This window comes from Tenrec ecaudatus, chromosome 15, assembly GCF_050624435.1.
Source record: "Tenrec ecaudatus isolate mTenEca1 chromosome 15, mTenEca1.hap1, whole genome shotgun sequence".
NCBI lineage: Eukaryota > Metazoa > Chordata > Mammalia > Afrosoricida > Tenrecidae > Tenrec > Tenrec ecaudatus.
The window spans coordinates 91,491,497-91,515,331 of record NC_134544.1 but is presented as its reverse complement, the minus strand read 5'-3'; positions in this window follow the sequence as shown (position 1 = coordinate 91,515,331).

The window sequence follows — 23,835 nt, the reverse complement described above, 5'->3', positions numbered from 1 at the left end:
TGGTATAGATACCAACTGGAAACACAGGGAATCCAGGACAGATGACTCCTTCAGGACCAGTAGTGAGAGTGGCGATGCCTGGAGTGTGGAGGGAATGTGAGGTAGAAAGGGGGAACTGATTACAAGAATCTACGTATAGTCTCCTCCCTAGGGGATGGACAGCAGAGAAGAGGGCGGGGGTGGGGGGAGACAACAGACAGTAAAACATATGACAAAATAATAATTTATAAATTATGAAAGATTCATGAGGTAAGGGGGAATGGGGAGGGAGGGGGAAAATGAGCAGCCAATATTAAGGGCTCAAGTAGAAGGCAAGTGTTTTGAGGATGATGGTGGCAACAAATGCACATATGTGCTTGACACAATGGATGTATGTATGGGTTGTGATAATAATTGTACAAGCCCCCAATAAAATGATTTTTAAAAAGATATTACCTTGAGAATTGGGTTCACCTGACTAAAACATGCTATTGTCAATGGCTTCCTCTGCATGCGAAAGATGGGCACTGAATTAGGCAGGCAGAAGAATAATCAATGTAGTTGAGTTGTAGTTCTGGCCAAGAACACCCCAAGTACCATGAATAGCGATGGTACAAACAAGTCTGTCTTGGCAGAAGTAATATCAGATAAGCAATTTCAGAGGGCTACTTAGCGGTAAAGATGGTGAAAGTTCGTATTAGATACTTTGGACAAGTTATCAAGAGAACAGTCCCTGGAGTAGGATGTTAAGTTGGATAAAGTGGAGGGGCAGTGAAAAATAGGAATCGGAATCCCTCTATTGAATGGATTAACAAAGTGACTGCAACAATGGGTTCATCCTAAATTGTGAGGTTGGCACAGGAGAGTGTAGTGCTTTGTTCTGTTGTTCACTCAGTGCCTGTGAGATGGAACTGACTCAATGACAGCTAATATGACAACAGCCCCAGAAACCACAAATAAACACCCAAGGCCTGCATAAAGACATGCTAGTGTGCTAGTTATTTTTACAAAGTTATTATTTCTCTTATTAAAAATGGGAAGAAGTTTCTTTAGTTAAAAAAAAGGAACAAACAAGGTGACAAGAAAATCAGTGAGGACTTCCTACCCCTCAATATACCATTCTTTTGGAGGCGAGCTGAAGCAATTCTCTAAGCTCCACACGGGCCGCCATATGGCAGAGTATTTTCATGAATGTGGGCTCTAGGGTAAGGACAGCACACAGTCATCGGTCGTAAGTGACATTTTGTCTTTCAAGGGAAGTGTAAATCATATAGGCCTCTACATTGAGGGGTCAGCTGGAGGATCAAAGGATCCAGCAGAACAAGGAACTAATGAGAGTTGAGTGGGTTTCAGGCTGCTTTAAAGGTCGATGGGCAATTAAATCAAAATAAAATTTCATGAGACCCTTCCAGACTAACTGTAAGATAGATGAAAATTAAAGATTCTGGCATCTAGAGACTACATTATTCGCATAGGATGAATAAACATTTTTTCCTTGTTTTTTTTTGTTTGTTTAAGTACAAGTTATTGGGTTCACACATAACAATAGTTTTGAAAGAACACTTACTAATAACCTGTTATCAATGTTCCTGTTGCCCTCACCTGAGACCGCAGGCTGCTCCTGCTGCGAAAGGTGGATGGACTGGCATCAGGTGGGGATTAGTCATTTTTCTCACCACTATATGGGAGCTCGACCAGGAGTCCCATTCCGGCAACTGGCTGGAGATGCTCCGATGTGTACATGCGCCTTGGGCACCTCCATTAGGAGCCTTGTCCCCTTCCACTGGGACTGAGTGGGGACTTATTTTTCTTGTCGCCACTTGGGAGGTCAACTGGAAGGCCCTGTTAAGGCAGCAATAGATCACAGGGAGGGAGCTGCCCTGCTCCATAGGAAACCCTGACCAAAAGCAGATTGTCTACCAATGTTCTAGCACCAGGATCACCACTAACACGAGGTGTGTGACAGGCAGGTGAGGGGGCTGCTACCGTTTTGGTCCCAGCGCATAGTGGGGACTGGCATCCACAGACAGCCATAGCCCAGGCCAGCAGAGTTGGAGGTTATCCAAGCCCAATGGAGGCTCCCTGGCCGTGTCCTATCCTCCCTGCAGTTTAAGAGTCTGTCTTAATCCCAGAGAAGGCAGCTTCGTCCCATTGGCTCCTCAACTAAGCACACACACCCAATGAAAACCTGCAGTTCCTCTTTTTCTGAGCAGGGTTACCATGGTAACAACACATCCCTATTAGGGTAAAACTAATATGTCTCAAGAAGGTCTAAACTCCGCTCACGTTCCCCATTAGAGGGTGAATCATCCAATGCTTGGTGAATTCTGCTTCACAGCAATAGAAAGAGCTGACATCAAAGGAACAAAACGTGACGTCACTGTGAATGCTTGGCCACCACATGCCAGTTGTCCCTGTGATAACTTTTCTGACACCTCCTGCTTAAAAACCAAAGGTCAGAAGGATCGTTAGGCCCCGCTTTCATGGTCTGTATTCGTACTGAAAATTAAGATTAAGCAAACTTTTGCCCTTCTGCTCCACAAGAGTTTCTGTCCTCCCTGAGCTCGCCTTAGCACGCCTGCGTTACCTTTTCCAGGTGTACTGTCCCAGTCAAACAACCCACCTGACCCCACTAAGTCCCTGCCTGCCCGAGGAGGGGCCCCAAGGAGGCTGCAGCTATGGCTCAAAGGAAGCACAGTAAGAAATGCCAGCGAAGGAGTGAGGTGACCTACTCTGTGTATGTGCACAAGGTGCTCAAGTAGCTCCACGCGGACTCCAGCATCTCGTCCAGGGCCATGGGCATCGTGAACTCACAAACCAATGACACCTTAGTGCACATCACCCACCAGGCACCTCAACTACATATTCCGAACTGCTCGACCATCACCGCCTGGGACATCCAGACAGCTGTGCACCTGCTACTACCTGGACAGTGGGCCAAGCGCGCCATGGCCGAGGGCACCAGGGCCAACGCCCACTACACCAGCTCCAAGTAAATTGACCTTCAGCCTCACAACGTTCAAAACCCAAGGGCCTGTTTCAGGGCCACTTCCATTTTCATCCCAGAGAAAGAAGTCAAACACATTGGTACTACCTAATTTTTTGTTTGATTGTTTCGCTTTGGTTTTTGACTCATGCATAGTTTATTTAGTTCGATAGTTTTCATGATGGAGACCTTTTCTTTTTGAATACCCTTTGCGACACTTAATGCACATATCCCACAATTCAACCATTCAAACATCACAAGAACTGTACAATTAGTACAACAATCAATTTCACAACATTGTCTTTTTTCCCACCATGACTAAATCGCCTTTAAAATGACTTCTGTCATCACCATTAGTTCTAGTGCTCAGTTCCCTCCTTCCTTCATTCGTTGCTCCCCAAAACCCCTTCCTTTCCCCAACTCAGACACCACCCACCCCCACCCCAACGAGACATCCCCTACAAACCCTCCCATCATTTCTTATCTGTAGGCATCCACTCCTGTGCTTCACAAACTGAGAAACCCAACAGAAACGATAACGAACAGAAACAAATTTTAGTGGGAAGGAAAAATAAAACATAGTAATATATAGATAAAAATATAAACATAAAGAAAAAAGCCCACCATCAATATTTTAAAGCCAGGGAGGACGTTTCTCTTATGGACCAGCAAGATATCTTGCACCTAGAACAGACTCTGGTCGGGTCCAGAGGGAGGTCAGCAGAACAGGACCCTGGGGCTCACCTTTGAGCTGAGGAGGCGCAAGGAGTCTCCGGGAGGAGGCGCCGCTGTGTGGAAGGAAACAAGGGAGGGGGTTAGGAGACCCGCAAAGAGAGAATCAGGGAACCCTGAAGCCCAAAACCCAAGGCCAGATCCCCTTTCTCCAACAGGGAATCCCACCATGAACCCCAACCAATCCGAAAGTGGGGAAATAGGACCGGCCTCGGGGACAGCCGCCCATCTCTCACCAAGAGAAGCGCTGGCAGGACTCCTGGGGAGAGAAAGGGCGCTTGCACCCTAGTCAGCAGGACTGCTGTGTGCAGCAGGGGCACCCTAAAATAGCCTCTGCCCACTCGCACGTCCCGATCCCAGAGCCTCCCACCTGGGAGCGCCGGCAACAAGGTGCTCAGGCTGTGAGCGCTTCTCTGGCACCGCGAGCGCTTCTCTGGCACCGCGAGCAGAGCATGGACAGTAGGAGCCTTGCCATGAACTGGAGTTCAGAATAAGACACCGCCACTTCCGGCCCTTTCTGGGCGTGACCCGGGGTGGGAGGAGCTGGCAGGGTCAGGGAGGAGTAGGGTCTCTGCCTTCACTTCCTCTCAAGGCAGTTTTTGTCCCGCCCATTTCTGCTGCTGCACCAACACAGGTGCCTGGTGGGGTGGGCGGGGCCTGGCGCGCCTGGGGCGGGGCTTGGGGAGGAGCCAGGAAGAGGCGGTCCCTGCTAAAGGGCCCACACCTGCGGCTGAGACTGCAGCTGCAAAGACTCAGTCCGCAGACCACAGCCCACACCAGGCCCGGCCCGGGGAGCCCTGGACGCGAGCCGAGCTCAGGCAGGATGTCAGCCTCTAGGGTGGCGCGGAGTAGCAGGAGAAAAACCGAGAAGAAACCTGCCGCTTGGGAAGAAGCGAAATTGTTGGCGGGCTCCATGGCGGTCATGAATGACATGTGAAGACGGAGAACTTTGTGTGATGTGACTCTCATGGATCAGGAAAGAGAGATCCCTACTCATCGTGTGGTCCTGGCTGCAGCCAGGCCAGTATTTAATGTCATGTTCACAACTGACACGCTGGAATCAAAGTCCTTTGACGTAGAACTCAAAGACACTGACCTGACATTATTGAACACCTGGTGGAATATGCTTACACTGTGAATAGCAACCATGAATAGCAACAATGTGCAGTCTCTGTTGGATGCAGCAAACCAGTACCAGATTCAGCCTGTGAAGAACATGTGTGTTGATTTTTTGAAAGAGCAAGTGGATGCTTTAAACTGTCTTGGTCTAAGCGTTCTAGCAGCGTGTCTAGACTGTCCTGAGTTGAAAGCCACTGTACACGCCTTTATTCACCAGCATTTCACTGACGTTTACAAAACTGAGGAGTTTCTCTAACTTGATGCTCAGCGAGTAACATGTCTGCTCAATCAGGACCCCTGACCGTGAGCACAGAGGAGCAGGTTTATGATGCTGCCGTCAGGGGACTGAGACATGATGCGCCGAATCGCCAGCTTTTTATGATTGATGTCCTCGCTAACGTCAGATTTCCTCTCATCTCCAAGAATTTCTGGTGTAAAACCGTCCCAGTTGAACCCCTCATTCAAGACAACCCTGATTGCCTTAAGATGGTGATGAGTGGAATGAGAGAGCATCTACTGTCTCCTGAGGATCGGCAAAAACTGGCAGATGGAATAAGGCCTCGAAGACCACAGTCTTGTAGATATTTTAACCCAAAGTTAGAAAAAGGTGCATATTCTACACGATCCTGCAGTGAGAATATAACTGCAGAAATGTCATTTGATGCGTGTTTTGCTCTTTAAAATGAGCTGTGTTGATAACTATTTTGTATATTGAACCACGCGTTTTTGGTCTTCAAGTAGAACAGTTTAAATAACTGAAGAATTGATCCCTGATTTTCCAAAAAGTCTCATTCAATAAAGTGTGTTATTCCCTGAAGCCAGCATTATTAGAATTCTATCACAATGTGTTCAGTATTTATATTAAATGCGCCAATCCCTCCCTTATTTTTGTTATTAAACTTTGTCTTGGAAATATTTTGCCATTTACTAGGACCTATCTATATATTTTTCATAATAATTATTTCTAATATAATGATTGCAGAGGCAGCTTTTGTTAGAAATCATTTATCTTGCCTCATCGAAAGTGAACATTAGCTTATAGTCTGATGTAAGTAGACTACTTATTATACAGGATTGTTTAGTAATTATTTTTAAATTCTTGTACTTGGCATTTTTGGGAAATGTTGGAATGATATTAGCTATTAATCAATGAGACCCACCCATAGGTCCCCTATACCTACCAGAAATGGTGGCTTATTATTATTATTAAATTGATCTTCAGAGAACGTTTTCAGTAGTAACATGTAATTATCCAGAATTAAGCTAATCTACTTTTTTTGAGCTAATAAACTTATACACTATTATCTCTATATATTCCTTGAATATAAATGATGACAGGAGGAAAATGTGTATTAATTTGCAGATGAAAAATGACAGAATAGAAAATCTTATTCTTTTTTCTGAATATTGCCAGGAAATGACCTCTTGGCTCTCTATTTTAAAGGTAAATCATACCATTCTGAGGAGGCCAGGGAAGAGAGAACTTTTAATCTATGAGAGTAGGATAATTGAGTTTCAAATAGTTCACTGAGAAATGTAATTAAAAAGTAAAAAGTTTTCTATTTTTCCCTCAACTTTTGGAAGACTATGATCCTGAGGGAAGGAGAAGGGGGGTATGTTGAGCAGAAATTATATGAACTGTTGTGCATTTCAAGGCAGGTTCAGCATTACCATTGGTGTTCTAATTGGAAAATTCTCCTCTAGAGATGACAGACTATTTCTTGTGCTCCTCATTTTAAGTGGGGCTTCCTCTTTTGGTTTGATATCTCTGCATAATGCAGGTGATGGGTTCCGTGGTCCTTTGTGTGCACTGTAGTTTGACAAAATAGCAGGCCATTCTTAGGCCTGGCACACTCTTGATAGATGTTTATGTAGAAAACCTAGTTTTTTAATTTGTTTTCCCTCTTACCATATGTATAGATGTTAGGGATATATTTCTTCTATTGATTACATTGAGTGGGGTATTTCTCAACCTACTGACATTCACATATGAGACAACTTCCAATTCTGTTTAAGACCCATGCCTCTATCCTTTTCTGGGAATTTTATTACATACCCTGAAGTCATTTAAGACTCTTGTCTACACTTTCTATTTATTATACATTCTATAATGAATGTTGGATTTACAGTGTGAACATGGCAATGGTACTTTCATTTTCGTATTCTAACTAGGACCAACAACTCTGTTTTTTCAATAGAATGTGAACACATGTTCTCTTATAAACTTTTATAATTAATAGTGTGATAGACAAGACAGTTTTCATATGTTCAAATATACTATGTGGTTCATTTTGCATAAGCATGAATATAAATGAAAGAGAGGTGTAATACTAAAAAAAAGAAATGAAAATAATGAAGTCATCTTTATGGACATCACAGAAAGCATGTTCTCCCTTTATTTACTGCTTAATAGAGATTAATTTCCTGTTAATAGAGGTTACTGCTCTCAACCCAGATTAGGTGGGTGATAGGATTGAGATGGAAAAACCCTTGCTTACAGTTAAACCTTATACATGCCAATTAAACGTTTTTGTAAACTGTGTTTCTCTACACAGTTGTAAGTGATGATGTAGCAATCCCTGGCGACACAAAGTTCAAGATCGTGGATGCTTTTTGAAAGGTGAGCAGGTCCCTTGCACAGTTAAACTGACAATTGGTGTCCAAAAAGATTACAGTTTAGAGATCCCTATGGGGGCAGTTCCAGTCTCTATTAAGAGTGATCTTTAGTCAAAATGGACGGTACATATACAAAACAACATGTCATTCTCAAATGTGATGCAGTCTGGACTCTCTCTATAAGATATTAACCACATGTTTCTTCCTGGTGCTCCTAATCTGAATTCTAGTCCTAGTCAACTGTTTTGGATAATGACAAGTTTGCTCTTTATGATACATCTTAGGTATCATAAATAATTTTCATTTTGTCTTTTAAACTTGGCAGATTATCCTGAGGCCTCTGGCTTCACATACTAATTTCATTATATTTTGAAATTACTTAATTGCTATTTATGTTTTCTTTATTCATTGCTACACTTGACTTATTCTCTATTAGAATGTGATCATCTCTAAGTCTCCTCACTATTTTTTTAAAAAAGAATAAATTTTATTGAGGACTCTTACAGTTCTTGTACCCATACATCAATGGTATCAAGAACATTTGTACATATGTCACAATCATTTCCTAGACATTTCTTTTCTTCTTTTTAAAAATCAATTTACTGGGGGTTCGTACTACTCTTATCAAAATCCATCCATCCATCCATTGTAGTCTTTTCACTTCGTTTGCAGATTTCAATGTGCTCTGCAAATAATTTTGTCCCACGGTCTCCATGTCTATGAATAAGGGCTCTTTTTCACACAGCACTCCATTTCTAGAACCATGTGTCCTGCACACTTCTATTGGACAAACTACAGCGATTTGGTAAAGAATACTGATTGGACAAGACATTGAAAAAATACTCAGTTCAGTTTTCAATGTAAAATAAAATTTAAAAACCTTCAATAAGACTAATGAGTTAAATTTGAGGTATGGCAACACAGAAAATCAGCCTACAAATGTGATGGGCGTATTCAGATAAATGAAAATTTATCTTAATAATGAGTGTTTCTTTGAGGTAGAAACATTTTTCAGAACTAAGTTTTGTGGGAAACTAAGTTTTGTGGGGATTCGTGCTAACCTGGCAAGGGTTAGACTATAGCTATGTTTGCTATATGTAATTTGTTTTGTTTTGTTTTCTCCACAGAGGAGCAGATTCTTCCCACTCTAAATTGTAATGCAGGATTGTGATGCTGGGAATCTACATGGTGATGAAGTGGGAGAACAGGGAGTTTTCTGTGTGTTCTTCTGATTGAGGCTGAATCTTTTATAGCACCTGGGCAGTAAGACTCTGACCTTCATGCCTGTGGTGTAGTTTATAGTTTGGCCTGTCCGTGTTCCTTTACTTCATTGCAGTATCTCCTTTCTTTATCTTGGATCTTTTAATACTTGTTCACTATACCCTCACACTTAGGTCTCATGGGTAAGATATGGGGTGTGTGGTTGATAGGGAAAATATTTTACCTCCAGATATGAAAAGTCAATGGAATTGACCTTCCGCTGGTGAGAAATCTTTTGAGTTGATAAAAGTCTCCCTCTCCAGTGTCTGAAACCCAGGGCTTATTTTGAAAGTTCACGTAAAAATCTGGAGGGGTTTTATAGTCAAAGCCCACAAAATGTGGTGCTTCACTAATGACTGGCCCCAATAGTTTCACACTGTCACAGCAAACAGTACTCAATCTCTAGAAATTTATAAATTTTTAATTTACATTTTTGTTTTATTTGGTTTTTGTTTTTTCAAATACATGGGTTCAGTAGCTTCTGATTCAGGTAAGCAGAATGAAGCCATGCCCCTCTAAATAGACCTCCTCCAGATTTCGGATGACTTTCGATATGCCAATTCACTTCAGTTCTCTGATGGGTGCATGGAAGGACTCTCAGCATCAGTGCATCCATGGCTCACATTGCAGAATACGGAATAGATGCCTGACTCAGAGGAGGAGGAGTCAGACGAAGAGAGAAAGAGCAGGTGTCCAGAGTGGAAATGGAGGGGCAGGGGTCCAGAGAGGGCCTAGAGCTTGTATGTGGGCAGAGAGTTGTGATTATCTCCACGTGATTACACATTATAGAGGTATGAGTGGATAGATAGTATGGGGTGTTCCATCGTCCAGCACCGGGAAACTGATCTACATTTGATCGACCCTTATGCTTTGTCCCTAGGTTCTTTGAGTTGAAACCTGAGAAACCAATGCCCTGGCCTTGAAATGAAGAGCCTCCAACGATTGCTGAGTTTCCATGAGCCCTACGCACTTGAATTATTTTAGGATCATTCAGGCAAGGAAGGATTTTTTTCCCAGAAAATAGGTACTGCACTCTAGAAAATTTCTGAGTTTGTAGAGATATGTCCTAATCTTATGGCATCTTGCCAATCTTTTTCACAACATTGATGCTATTTTTTAAATTAAATTTTACAACTTATGTTAATCTTGCCAATGTATCTTTAACATATCTTGCAAATTAATTAAATTTATTTAGGGAATACTGTCAGACTTACGGTGATAAATTAATATTTCCTTATATTTCAAATATTGTATTGCTTGGTTGTGAATGTTTTCTTAATAGTTTGCACACTTTTGTATTATTCAATTGGTTGTTTTTCAATTTTTCTTATGTTACGTTTTGTGTGCTGGTTTTTATGTGAAAAGAGGAAGTAAGCAAATTATGCCTATTGAAATAATATTTTGGTATACGTTATTTTAACTGAGTAAGAAAGAATAAGTTCATGGAAGATATAGCTGACTATTTATGAAAACACACTCATTCCATAAGTAGTAATAGTGAAGATGATATAGTAAAATGAGTAAGACTTCCCCCACACCCACCCCAGTGAGTCAGTGAAACATCACTCTACCTCATCACAGACACAGAGGAATGACCCCTTGATTGGTCAGTATTAGTCCATGAGAAGCTGATTTTGTCAGATCTCATCTATGAAGTCAGTGAAATTATAGGGGTCGAGTATAAATGGATACATCTGTACCAGTCATGACCAGCTGTCAAACCACATCATGAGATCATGAGATTCACCCCCACTAGCCATCAGGATTCCAGACCACATTTCAGATGAGCAGATGAGCTATGCTGGTGTGTGGCTCTGTCAAATTCTTCAGGTTTCCTCTTATTTATACCTGATGTAGATAAAAAATGCATTCATGGATGTGAATTATATGTACATACAAGTGCCCTATGGAGTTGAACGCTGAAGCCATCACCTCTGATACCACAATAAACAAGGACATTGCCATATAGGTTGCTCTTGAACCACTGACACTGAAGTGCATGCATCAGGAGTGACTATGGAGCTGTATTTTCCTATTGGCAGCCGTGCTGGGTAAGCTAAGACATGGATGAGGCCGGAGGGAAGACTGTGGCAGCTCCAGAGCCCTCGCCTTATGGTTTACTTCCTTGCAGGTGTGCACGCCTAGATGGAGTTAGTAAAGTCTGGGGCCCAGGTGCAGAAGCCAGGAGTGTAGGTGAAAGTGTCCTGCAGGACTTCTGGACACACCTTCTCCAGCTACGATATGAATCTGGTGTGACAAGCACCAGGAAAAAGCCTTCAGTGGATGGGCTGGATCAACACCCACACTGGGAAGTCAACATATGTCCAGGGCTTCACACAGGGCTATGTCTTCTCCTTGGATGCCCCAGTAGCACAGCTTATCTACAGATTAGCAGCCTGAAGTCCAAGGACACTGCCCCCTGTGACTGTGTGAGACACACGCTGTGAAAACTCACATCCTGAGAGTGTCAGGAAGCCTGAAGGGATGGCAGCTGTGCTTCAACCCCCTCTTTATTTACAGAGTATGCACCTAGAGATGAGAAACAAAGAAAATGACTTCCTGTGAAATTAGCTCCTCAAGGGAGGAGGATACAAAATACCTTGGTGTGTAGACTTTCCCCATCTCTCTGTGTCAGTACTTCATCGCAGGACCACAAACCATTCAGACTCCATGAAGTGTCATTTCACCATTTGCAGAGACAATGGCAAATGGACATTATAAAGTGGAAGACAAGGTTGTCTATTACTCCGTGAGAAAGACAGCGAGAGGGGGTCAGTGTGATCCCAGAAACAAACTCCCTGCAGGGAGAGATCTGGGCCGCACGGGGTGCGCAGGACCCACAGATCACAGGCTACAACCCAAGAAAAGGTGCAGATGAGCAGTTTCAGGACTGGTTCCTGTTGTGCTCTGGGGACGCTTCTCCATCTCACTGTTTCACCCAAAGGGTTTCTCCCATTTTTATGAGTCCTGGTCTACAATTGATATTCATGAAGCAAACAATTGTCACAGGAGAAGCTATTGTCCCATGCAGAGAAGGTGGCCTGTTTTACATGTTAGAGAAATGACTCCACCTGAAATTCCAAACACTAGTGTTTGATGAACCCCAGGAATCCTGGGAAACTTTCCCAAACTCATTGAGTGCAGCTGGAGGCGCTGTGTGGTGAAAGCAGTTCAACACTGGAACACGAGCTGAATGTTAGAGAACAGTTCTGTTAACCTGCTTCTGAAATACTGACTCATTATAGAGATCTCAGTGGCTTACTACACATGAAACCCTCTTAGGGTTTCAGGGTGAAGTCAGTAGGGTCTGGTTTAGGATGAGTAACATGTCAGAGCAGAATGACGTTCACCTCTGACCCTCTGTCCTCTCACACAGAAGTGTCCCGGCTGGAGCCAACTATGACTAGGCATTGCCTTTTCCCCTAGTGTTTGCTCTTTTCTAGTTCAGCACTGGTTCACAGTTCATGCGCTCAATGTAAACATGTTCATATATCAAGATCTATATTTTTAAGTGTATGCTCTTTTGAGTTCTCCCTGACACAAACAGCAAGATGAATTAAGTTTGTTTGTTTCTTTGCATTGTTGTAGTTAGGTGCCATCGAGTGGGCTCTGTGCATCCGAACAAAGCACTGCCTGGCCCTGGGCCACCGTCACCATCCGTGTTTGAGCCTGTTGCGGCAGCTACTGAGGGCCTTACATTTTTCACGACCATCTACTTCACCAGTCATAATGCCATTCCCCAAGAACTGGCCCCTCTTGATCTTATGTCCAAAGTGTATTAGATGAAGTCCTGCCACGCTCACTTCTACAGAGAATTCTGGCAACACTAGTTCCCACACAGGGATCTACTACATATTAAGTATCCATCCCCAATGCCATCATCCAAAGTTATCAAGTGTTCTTTGCTTTTTCTAATCTATGGTCAAACATTTTTGGGTGTATGCCAATTAAACTACTGTGGCTTCTGTCACGTGCACCTCATTCCTCAAGGTGAAATCTTTATAATTAGCACTTTAAAGCGATCTTCCACAGTTTATTCCTCAAATTCAATATGTGATTTAATCTAATTGTGGGTACAAGTAAAATGAGCTCTTGAAAGATGACACTCTTTAGTCTTTCAAAGTGGGTGCATTGATGTGTGTGTGTGTGTGTGTGTGTGTGCGTGAGTGCAAGTATGTGTCACTTGAAATTCTTTTGTAGGAGATGTTTCTTTCTGTCCCTGTTTATTTTATTCATTCAACCATTTATTAATGTGGTGAAGACTCAGTGATATTGTTTTTCAACTTTACATCATAATCCAAATCTATATTGTGTTTTGTCACTGTTCAAAATTGTCCAACTTTTTTACCATATTGGGAATATTTTCGTTTCATTTTTCATTACGCATTTCCCTTTATGTATTTTCAATTGCACTGTACATGTATAACAATTTCAAATTCTTGAGCCACATAGCCAAGGAAATGGAATATATAGAGTGAAAACTAGGTGCTGTGTGCACTTTATTTTGCCATTAGGTTTACAGTCTTTATTCACCTTAGAGTCACCTTCAGAGATTGTTTCATACACTTTAAAAAAACATTTTATTAGGGGCTCATACAACTCTTATCACAATCCATACATAATGCATACATCAATTGTATAAAGCACATCTGTACATTCTTTGCCCTAATCATTTTCTTTCTTATTTTTTTCTTTGTTTACATTTTATTAGGGGCTCATATAACTCTTATCACAATCCACACATATACATAGATCAATTGTACAAAGCACATCTGTACATTCTTTGCCCTAATCACTCTCAAAGCATTTGCTCTCCACTTAAGCCCTTTGCATCAGGTCCTCTTTTTTTCCCCCTCCCTCTCGCTCCCCCCTCCCTCACGAGCCCTTGAAAATCCCCAGATTGTTATTTTGTCATATCTTGCCCTATCCAGAGTCTCCCTATCCCCCCTTCTCTGCCGTCCATCTCCCAGGGAGGAGGTCACATGTGGATCCTTGTAATCAGTTCCCCCTTTCCAACCCACTCACCCTCCACTCTCCCAGCCTCACCCCTCACACCCCTGGTCCTGAAGGTATCGTCCACCCTGGGTTCCCTGTGCCTCCAGCTCCCATATGCACCAGTGTACAACCTCTGTCGTATCCTGTCCTGCAAGGTAGAATTCGGATCATGGTAATTGGGGGAGGAAGCATCCAGGATCTGGGGGTACTACATCACACCCTCACTGACCTATCTCCTCTCTTAAACCCCTCTCTGAGGGGATCTCCAGTGGTCGACACTTGGGCCTCGGGTCTCCACTCTGCACGTCCCCCTTCATTCACTATACACACACACACACACACACACACATACATATACACACACAAACATATATATATATTCTCTTTTTTGTTGCATGATGCCTTATACCTGGTCCCTTTGGCACCTCGTGATCGCACCGGCTGGTGTGCTTTCTCCATGTGGGCTTTATTGCTTCTGAGCTAGATGGCCGCTTGTTCACCTTCAAGCCTTTAAGACCCCAGACACTATCTCTTTCGATAGCCGGGCACCATCAGCTTTCTTCGCCACATTTACTTGTTCACCCACTTTGGCTTCAGCTGTTGTGTCGGGAGAGTGAGCATCATAGAGTGCAAATTTAATAAAAGAAAGTATTCATGCATTGAGGGAGTGCTGGAGTAGAGGCCCAAGGTCCTTCTGCCACCTTAATACTAAACCTGTAAATATAAACACATAGATCTATTTCCCCATCCATCCATATATATATATATATATATATATTTGCATGTACATGTCTTTGTCTAGACCTCCATAAATGCCCCTTGACTCCCAGCTCCTTCCTCTGTTTCATATATTTTTAATAAACACTTTTATAATCTAATTTCTCTCTTGAGATTCCTGACCTTTTAAAAATTTTTGCTTACTGAAGGCTAACTGCTACGTTGAGGAGTTTTAAATGCTTTTATATGTCAAAATGCCATATTTCCATTGCACTAGAAGAATTTTGCTGCTGTCAAATAGTTCCTCTGCCGCAACTGTTGAACATCATCTTTGGGAAGATCAGAGCCGGTCATCTATCAGCGTCTTTCAGGGAAGGTGAGCGGTTTCTCACAAGGAAGGGCAGAGCAGATTGATCCTCTACCAGCGTCTTGCAAGGACAATTCTCTCATTTGTTGGTTCTGGAGTGGAGGTGGGAACTTTCCCCAGCAAGGGTACCCTGCTCAGTAGCTTAGCCTGTCTTCTCACTCAGTTGCTGTTTCCAAGTCGGTATTATCAGCATGTTGATCCTAACATAGGATTTGGCTGTGTTTTTTACACCACCTTAGTGAGTGTGTCCTTTCTTGGGTTATGCCATGCCGGGGCTTGACTCATCTCTTTTTCTGGCGTGCATGCACACGCAGGCGCGCGCGCGCACACACACACACACACACACACACACCCCATCACCCTCTATGCATGCCAGACACACCGGGTTTTTAAATAAAATAATTAAATATAAACTGCCCGATTTTAAACTTAAAATTTTTAAATGATACACTTGAGAAATGAAATCATTATCCAGAACTATTCAAAGGAGGAGGAGGGGACGCTGTTTGCCAGAGAGGAGCCAGAGCTGGCCCACCTGCGTGCGGTGCTCCCAAGAGCAGGGTCAGGAGGAAGGTGCACACATTCACCAGGAGGTCGCACCTCATTGTTTGCCCGACCCAGACTACTGGCTGGCTCACCTCCCGAGTGTTTGGTAAACACGACACTGCACAAACAGGTGTGTATGTTGGATACACAAACACACACAGAGCGTCCCTTAATACGCATGCATCTTGAACAGAACAGATGGGAGATTAGGGCAGTGTTTTGAAGTAAAATCATGAAATACAGATAAAGGTTGATTTGTTTCTTGAAACATTTTGAAACAATAAAATTAGAAAAAAGAAATGTACAAATGTACTTGACAGGATTGATGAATTATGGATTGTGATAAGAGTTGTATAAGCCCCCAATAAAATGATTTTTAAAAAAGAAAATGGAACACAACCCATTACTACCCAAAAGTTTGCTGAAGAGGAGGAGGGAGAATTGTTGGACCCATCTGTGGGCTAGCTGATGGCAGACCTGGGCTCAGATCCCAGGGGAGCCAAAGAGCATAAGCACATCGGAACATCTCCCACAGGTTGCCAGCATGAGATTGCTCATCAACCTCCCACTGGCGGTGAGGAAAATGACAAAGTTCCCACTCACTGCTGGTCTACCCAACTTAGCAGCCGCCAGTGGCCCTGTGTCTGGGTTGAGGCCAGCAGTGAGGGGGAGGGCTAAGAATCAAGCAAATGAACAGTCTGCACAAGAGTCAATATCACTGGTCCAGGGTGGTAGACATTGTCTATCAGCATCTCACAAGGAAGATCAGAGCAGGTCGTCTATCAGCATTTTGAAAGGAAGATCATTGTTGATCTTCTATCAGCATCTTGCCCAGAAGATCAGAGCAGGTCAGACAGAGGTCCTCTATCTGCGTCTTGCCTGGAAGATCAGTGGCATCTTGCAGGGAAGTCAGAGCAGGTGTTCTATCTTTATTCAAACGATCATCAATCTAAGTGAGGTGTCAACTAAGTCCACATGGAAGAAACACATGTGTGATGCACAGATCATAACAAAATCCAAATATGATGAAGAGAAAAACAGCAAAGCTTAAATTATGAAAAACAAAACAAAAAAATTATAGAAAAGTATGTAGGACAGTGGGGACCCCAAATCCATTTTCAAACCATCTACTGAGAGTAATCCTCTGGCATATCCCCTTTAAACACAGGAAAGGGTCTTGAGCAGCTTTACTATCAGCCAGAGATCATTGTAATCTTGATTATGGTAAATCAAACCATAGTATAATATGATACTTGTTCAGGTGACCTCTCTTTACTCAACATGAATTTGCTCTAGGTTCAAATATTTCTCACTTTTTCCACTACAGTAATTTCTTCTCTGGCTTTTAAGATTTTTTTTTTTTGCTTTTAAGATATTGTTGGTGGCATTTTCTTTCTTAATTTTTATTTTTATTTGTATCTTTATATTCGTATTATTTTCTTCTTGCCGGTTTGTTTTGATTTCTGTTGGGTTTCCCATATTGTGAAGCACAGGAGTAGATGCATAGAGACAATAAGTAATGCAATGGTTTACTGGGGATGTGTGAAGGGGAGGCAGGGACAGTGAGGGAATTGGGGGAGCATACAATAAGTGCAGGAGGGGGGGAAGAAGCACTTGAAATGATTGTGATGATGTCTATGAAACTCATTTTAAAAGCAATTTAACTCGACATAGAAGCGTGTGATATTTGAATACTGTATGAAGAATATTGCAACTAAACAAAAAAGCAGAAAGAAACCAAACTTGACCAATGATTATCATGGTTGAAGGAGAAAGCACTGTTGTTTAGGGATCATTGAGTTTATGTTAATGGTGTGGATTAATTTGGAAAAGGATATCAGTAATCTTTGTACAACATGAAATGTTTTAATTAATGGCACTGAATTTTACATGTAGAAATTGTGTAATTGGAGAGTGTTTTCTTGTGTATATTTTTGCTAGACTTACAAAAATTAATTTCATGAATAATAATGAGTACAAGGAAGAAGAAAATGTTCTAAAATTGAAAGTGGTGATAAGTTCACAACTCTTCTTGACATGATTGAATTATTGAATTGTATGACATGTGGATGAAGTACTAATAAAACTGTTAAAATACTTATCCCTATAAATATATGTCATATCTATCTCTATCATCATCTATCATCTAATCGATATCTGTCATCTATGTCTATCTATCATCACCATCTATCATCTCTCTATCACTATCAGTATGGTAGTTACATAATTTCATGTCAGATTGAAAATATATAATGTGGTGAAATCTAGCCTGTCACTGAGGTCACAGACTGATGGTACCTCCTTGTGGGCATGGTTTTCTCATAAGGAGGAACATTGGAACCCCACGCCACCCCCAACTCTGTGTCTTCATCATTATGCTGTAGAGACATTGGATCCTCAAGAGTTTGCACCTACCATCATGTGATATTCCTGCATTTGGCATCATTGCATGTGGCTGCATGAGTCTAAATAGGAACTATGGAATAGTATCGGGCTCATGGACTTGAGTTGGACTGGGCGGGATGTTTTTGTCAATATGTAATTACTTCTTCATATGAAGCTATTTCTTACACATATTTGAGTGACTGGTTTGAATTCTCTAGACAACCAGGCCTAACACAAGCAATCTCTCTGTCAATCTGTCAATCTATCATCTATACCTATCCCTTATGCCTTAACAGAGAAAAACAAGTGTGCACCAAAATGTTAGAGATTAGGGGAATCAAGGACATTACAAAGATTATAAATGATAGGTAATTATCACAGCAACCAAATAGCTTCAACATTAAAAATAGTACCTAAAAACAATTAGTTTCCTGTCACTTTTATTTATTGAGTTTTAAGAACTTAGTTCATATTTTGTATATAAGGTCATTATCTCAGTTGTTTTCTACAAATATACCCTTTTCATGATTTTGCTTTATATTTCTTAGAAGTGTCTTTCATAGTGCCCCTAACTCAATGTCATTAAGTCTATTCTGACCCACAGCCATGCTGCATAAGGTTTTGTGAGTATAAATCTTCATGGGAAGAGAGCAGAAATACTTGGTTAATTAAAACAGACAGTTTTTCCATTAGAAGTCAAATGACTATGACACACAGATGACACCAATATGCTGACTGAAAGTGAAGAGATATTTAGCACTCACTGATAGATGCCAATGATTACAGCCTTCAGGGTGGTTTATATTTCATCATAAAGAAACCTTTAGTCCTCTGAAGTGAGTCAATAAAAATATTATGAAAAACCAAGAAACTACTTCAGTCAAGGAATTCATTTCACCTAAATCTACAATCAGTATCAATACAAGAAGCAATCAGTAATTACAACAAGGTAAAATAAATTTCTGAAAAAAAACTCTTTGAATATTTTAATGTCATGGTTGGGACTACGTTATGGCTTTCCCTAGTCATGTCATTCTCTATCACCTAACAGGGATAAGAAATCTTGACAATGACTTTTAAGAGACCAATGAAACCTTAATGTATATTTGAATTATGGTATAGGCAAAGATTATTGAATACACCATAGCTTTCAAGAACTAACAAATCTGTTTTGTACTCCTTAGAATTTCCATAGAAGTAAAGATGAAGATCATTTGTTTGGTTTACTTTTGTTTTCGAGGAATAGGGTCCCGAATTTTTTATAGAATTTATACACCTGCGGAGATAAAACTCTCTGCTTATGACTCCCATACTCACAGCCCAAGATGGTGAATTTAGGTCACATAGTTCAACAACTAATCTCTTCCCTTATGTCAATAGTTCTATCATTTTAAGTAGATTATAAATCTATAGAGAGCTTATATACACAGGCACACACACTTAGTCTAATTCGTTGGAAATCTTCTGGTATGTGGCATTTCTCAATAGTTCATCAGCTTCTATTGCAGGTTGGCACTTCAGAGAACAGGGAGGTCAAATTGAGAAATTATTTAAACACTAAAATTCGTGCGTGTAGTATGGTTTAAATTAAATATATCATTTAAACTATGTATATATTTTAAACTAACTTTCATTTTGTTCCTTGGCTTTCTCGAGGTGCACAGCAGCTACATTGGGAGAACACTCAGGAGAAAAAGTGGTGGTCCAGGTGTGCTGGAACAAGATTTTGGCTTTAGCTATTGCTTAGCTCTCATCCTACAGCCTCAAATAGCAAGAGAGGTGAATGTATGAGAGTACCATCTTCACTCACCCATTAGATTCTCAAGGAGAAACTGCATGTGGACAGAGATAAGACAGACCTTCTTCTTCACGTGATGTCTTAATCACAGTCATGAAATAACCAAGTAGTTGTAATTTTAAGCTGTAAAGAATTGTGCATGATTTCTCTACAGTAGTAGAAAGGTGGAATAAATATGATTGCCCTTTCATTGGGCCCATATTACTCTACAAATTCCAAATTGGAAAGTAATAAGGGCAACTGGATTAAATGACTGACCTAATATCACCCTGTGGCTTGGGGCAGTGGAAATGAAACCCATGCATTGAGTGTAAAGCTCAAGGTGTTGATTTCCATAGTCCAGGACGAACTTTACAGCTTATTAAGAATATTTATGGCCCCCAGAGGAATTTATTTCAGTGGACAGCACTGAAGCTGCTCCTGAGGGAGAAGGATATGTCTGAGCAGAGAACACAGGAGCAAATGAAGGTTGAGGAAGATAGTGGAGCACATCCTGGCCCACCAGGACTGGAGGACAATATTCCCGCTCAGAGCAATCAATCCATAGAGAAGACCATATGTCTGGCCCCACTATGAGACACAACATCCCGCACTGACTCATAGCCCTACAGGGGACAACACTGGAGACACAGAGTGGGAATTTCACCTGATCTGATCCCACCACATGGAGGTAAAACACTAAGGGCGTGCAACAGAACAGCAAGGGGACCGGAGCAACAAAGTGCCCAGGGAATACCAAAAACAGACTTTGGGGCCAGGACTTGGCACCCCATCAGAATCAACCAGAAAGCACTCCTAAAGGCCAACAAACAGTCCTTGAACTAACCACAGGCTTTCCTTGGTTGTTGTTTTGTCATTGGCTTTTTATTGTTGTTGTTTTGCTTTCTTTTGTTGCTTTGTTTGGCTCTGTCTTGTTTTTGTGCATGTTATTATCTCCACAGGTCTGTCTAAATAAGATAGGCTGGATGAAGAATCTGGAGGAGAAAACAATGGGACTGACAGTTCCAGGGGGACATGGAAGAGGAGGAGGTGGGGATAAAAGTAGTGGTGTTAACAAATTCAGGGTCAAGGGAACAATAAAGTGATCCAAATTGGTGGTGAGGAGGGTGTTAGAGGCCTGTTAGGGCACGATTAAGGGTATGTGACTGAGAGGAACTACTGAAACCCAAATGAAGGGTGAGCATGATAGTGGGACAGGAGGAAAGTCAAAGAAAATAGAGGAAAGAGCTAGGAGGCAAAGGGCATTTGTAGAGGTCTAAATAAAGGCACATACGTATGTAAATATATTTATATATGAGGATGGGGAAATAGATCTACGTGCATATATTTATAGGTTTAGTATTAAGGTAGCAGATAGACATCGGGCCTCCACACAAGTACTTTCGCAATGCACGAATACTATGTTCTGTTAAACTGACATTCTGTGATGCTCACCTTCTCGACCTGATGACTGAAGACTAAGCAGGTGAATAAGAAAATGTGGTGAAGAAAGCTGATGGAGCATGGCTATCAAAAGATATAGCATCCAGGGTCTTAAAGACATGAAGGTAAACAATGAGCCATCAGGTTCAGAAGCAACAAAGCCCACATGTAAGAAGCACCCCAGCTTGTGTGATCACAAAGTGCAGAAGGGATCAGATATCAGACATCAAAGAACAAATAATCATACCATTATGTGCTTACCTTCCCAGTATGATTGCTGAAGACAAATGGGTGCATAAGCAAAAGTGGTGAAGAAAGATGATGGTGTCCATCTATCACAAGTTACAGCATCTAGGCTCTTAAAGGATTGAAAGTAAACAAACTTCAATCTAACTCAAAAATAACAAAGCCAACATGCAAGAAGCACACCAGCCTGTGTTATCATTAGGTGTCGAAGATATTAGGTAACAGGCATCATCAGAACAAAAAATCATGTCATTATGATTGAGGGGGAGTGAGGAGTGGAGACCCAAGCCTATCTGCAGGCAATTGGACATCCCCTTATGGAAGGGTCGCAGGGAAGAGATGAGCTAGTCAGGGTGCAGTGTAGCAACGATGAAACATACAACTTTCCTCTAGTTCCTAAATGCTTCCTTCCCCCAACCCCTATCCCCACTCTCATGATTCCAATTCTACCTTACAAATCTGGCTAGACTAGAGGATATGCACCGGTACAGATAGGAATTAGAAACACCGGGAATCCAGGACAGATGATCCCTTCAGGATCAGTGTTGAGATTGGCAATACTGGGAGGGTGGAGGGAAGGTGGTATGGAAAGGATTACAAGGATCTACATGTAACCTTCACCCTGGAGACTGACAACATGAATTAGGTGAAGAGAGACATTGGACAGTGTAAGATATGACTAAATAATTATAATTTTAAAATTAGTAAGGGTTCATGAGGGAGGGAGTAGCAGAGAGGGAGGAGAATAAAATGAGGAGCTGATACCAAGGGCTCAAGCAGAAAGCAAATGTTTTGAGAATAAGGAAACAATGGATGGATATATGGGTTGCTATAAGAGTTGTATTAGCCTCCACTAACATGTGTAAAATAAATAAATTAACTGTAATTAGCGGGGAAAAGAGTATGTGTAGCATGCTTAATAAGAGCATTAAATTCAGAGGGATACTGTCATTAGATTTACACTTCAGATTTCATGATCCCTGTCATGAACTTATCTGAGACAATCATCACCATCACATTTAGAGATGAAGGTGACCTGGACTCGTTGTTAGATGCACATAGTCTGGTGTGTAAGTTGGTCAGACAACCCCCAGCATCAGATGGCATAAGATGGCACTTTGTTGGAAATACCAGTATCGAGTGATGCCATTCCAGCCTGTGTGTAAAAAAGAACCAATCCCGCAATTTCTCAATGACACACACAAACATGACTGTGTTTAAATATCTGAGTATTGATAAAATGTATAGCTCTTTCTGTCAAAGCAGTTACTTATTCCCCTCAGAGAAGTCCAGATGAATTTGGCTTAAATTTGGTTAGTTGTGATATAATACAGTGGTTATAACCAAGCAGAAAATGAGTGAGGGAGACCAACTCTAACTCTGGACCATTTTTTGAGACCTAGGATATGAAAAAGAGAAATGAAAAGGGAACCACTGTAGGAAATTAGCTTTTTAAATGCTTGTTTTGAGTTGATACTCCTCAATTGTCAATAATATGAACAATTTTCCATAAAGCTCAATCTGTGAGTTTGGGTAAGTAGCAAAATAGAGAGCTGTGTCTAGAGCATAAATGGAGAGACTGAATTTGGGGATGCTGACATTTCAGATGTACCAGCGTCACTTGGGTAAAGGGTATTTAAAAGTGTCCATGGTCATTCTCCAAATGCTGAGGCCCTGTTGCCTGTCAGAAGTGCAGGCCTACATTTGAGTCCAGAGTCTCTATTCAGTCTTCAGCAGGTGTCTTTCCATTGAAGAGGTGCCTTCAGGTTTTGGCACTTATTCCTACTCTGCTCCTTCTGGTAAATGTTGATTTCTTGCTCACTGCTCTGGCAGACCTGGCCAACTTAAGAATCAACTCGACTGGAATAGTGTTATATTGGGTGCTCTCGAGTAAACAAACAGAGTCTCTTCTCAGAGTTATCTGAGAGGTTATAGAGTTAAGACCTTGCTTTGTCTGGTGAGATACATCTGTAGTTCACTTTAATTTATTTAACGAAGCTGAGACTGGATATAGATCAGTGAGATACTTAAGGTTTATTGCACCAACCTGGCCCATAAACATATGTGAACTTAACTGAAGGACGGAGAGATAAATGGCTCAGTGAGCCTTGGCTTTCTTGTGCTCAGGTCTCTTGCTCTCTTATGGTTGGACCAGGGTGCAGCTGCCTTAGCTAGTTCCTTGCTTTAGCTGGAAAGGCTCACTTCCTGCAAGACATCCCTGAGGAGAAGCCACATGGACCTGCCAGGATGCAGCCCTGGGTGTTGGAGCTGCCATGTGGAGACCCCTGTGAGCGCTGAGCTGTTTACACACTCACTGATTCAGCTTTCCTCCTGAAGTCGGCATCATTGCATGTGTTTTGTGAGCTTGAGCAGGACTTTGTTGATCAGTGTCAGAAATATGCACTAGTTTCAGACTTATGGGCTTGGACAGCCCTGGGTTGGGATGCTTTCTTAATTAACACTTACCCTTTATATAAAACTCTCATATATGTATATGTACATATGGGTTTCTGTGGATTTGTTTCTCTAGTCTATCCAGACAAACATAAACAGGAACTGGGTGTTGTATTTATGTTGCTTGTTGGAATGGTGGTGGTTTGTGATGCTCATGATCCAAAAAAGATCCCCCCAAGAACTTGGAGTAAGCAGATTAAGAGCTCCCTGAAT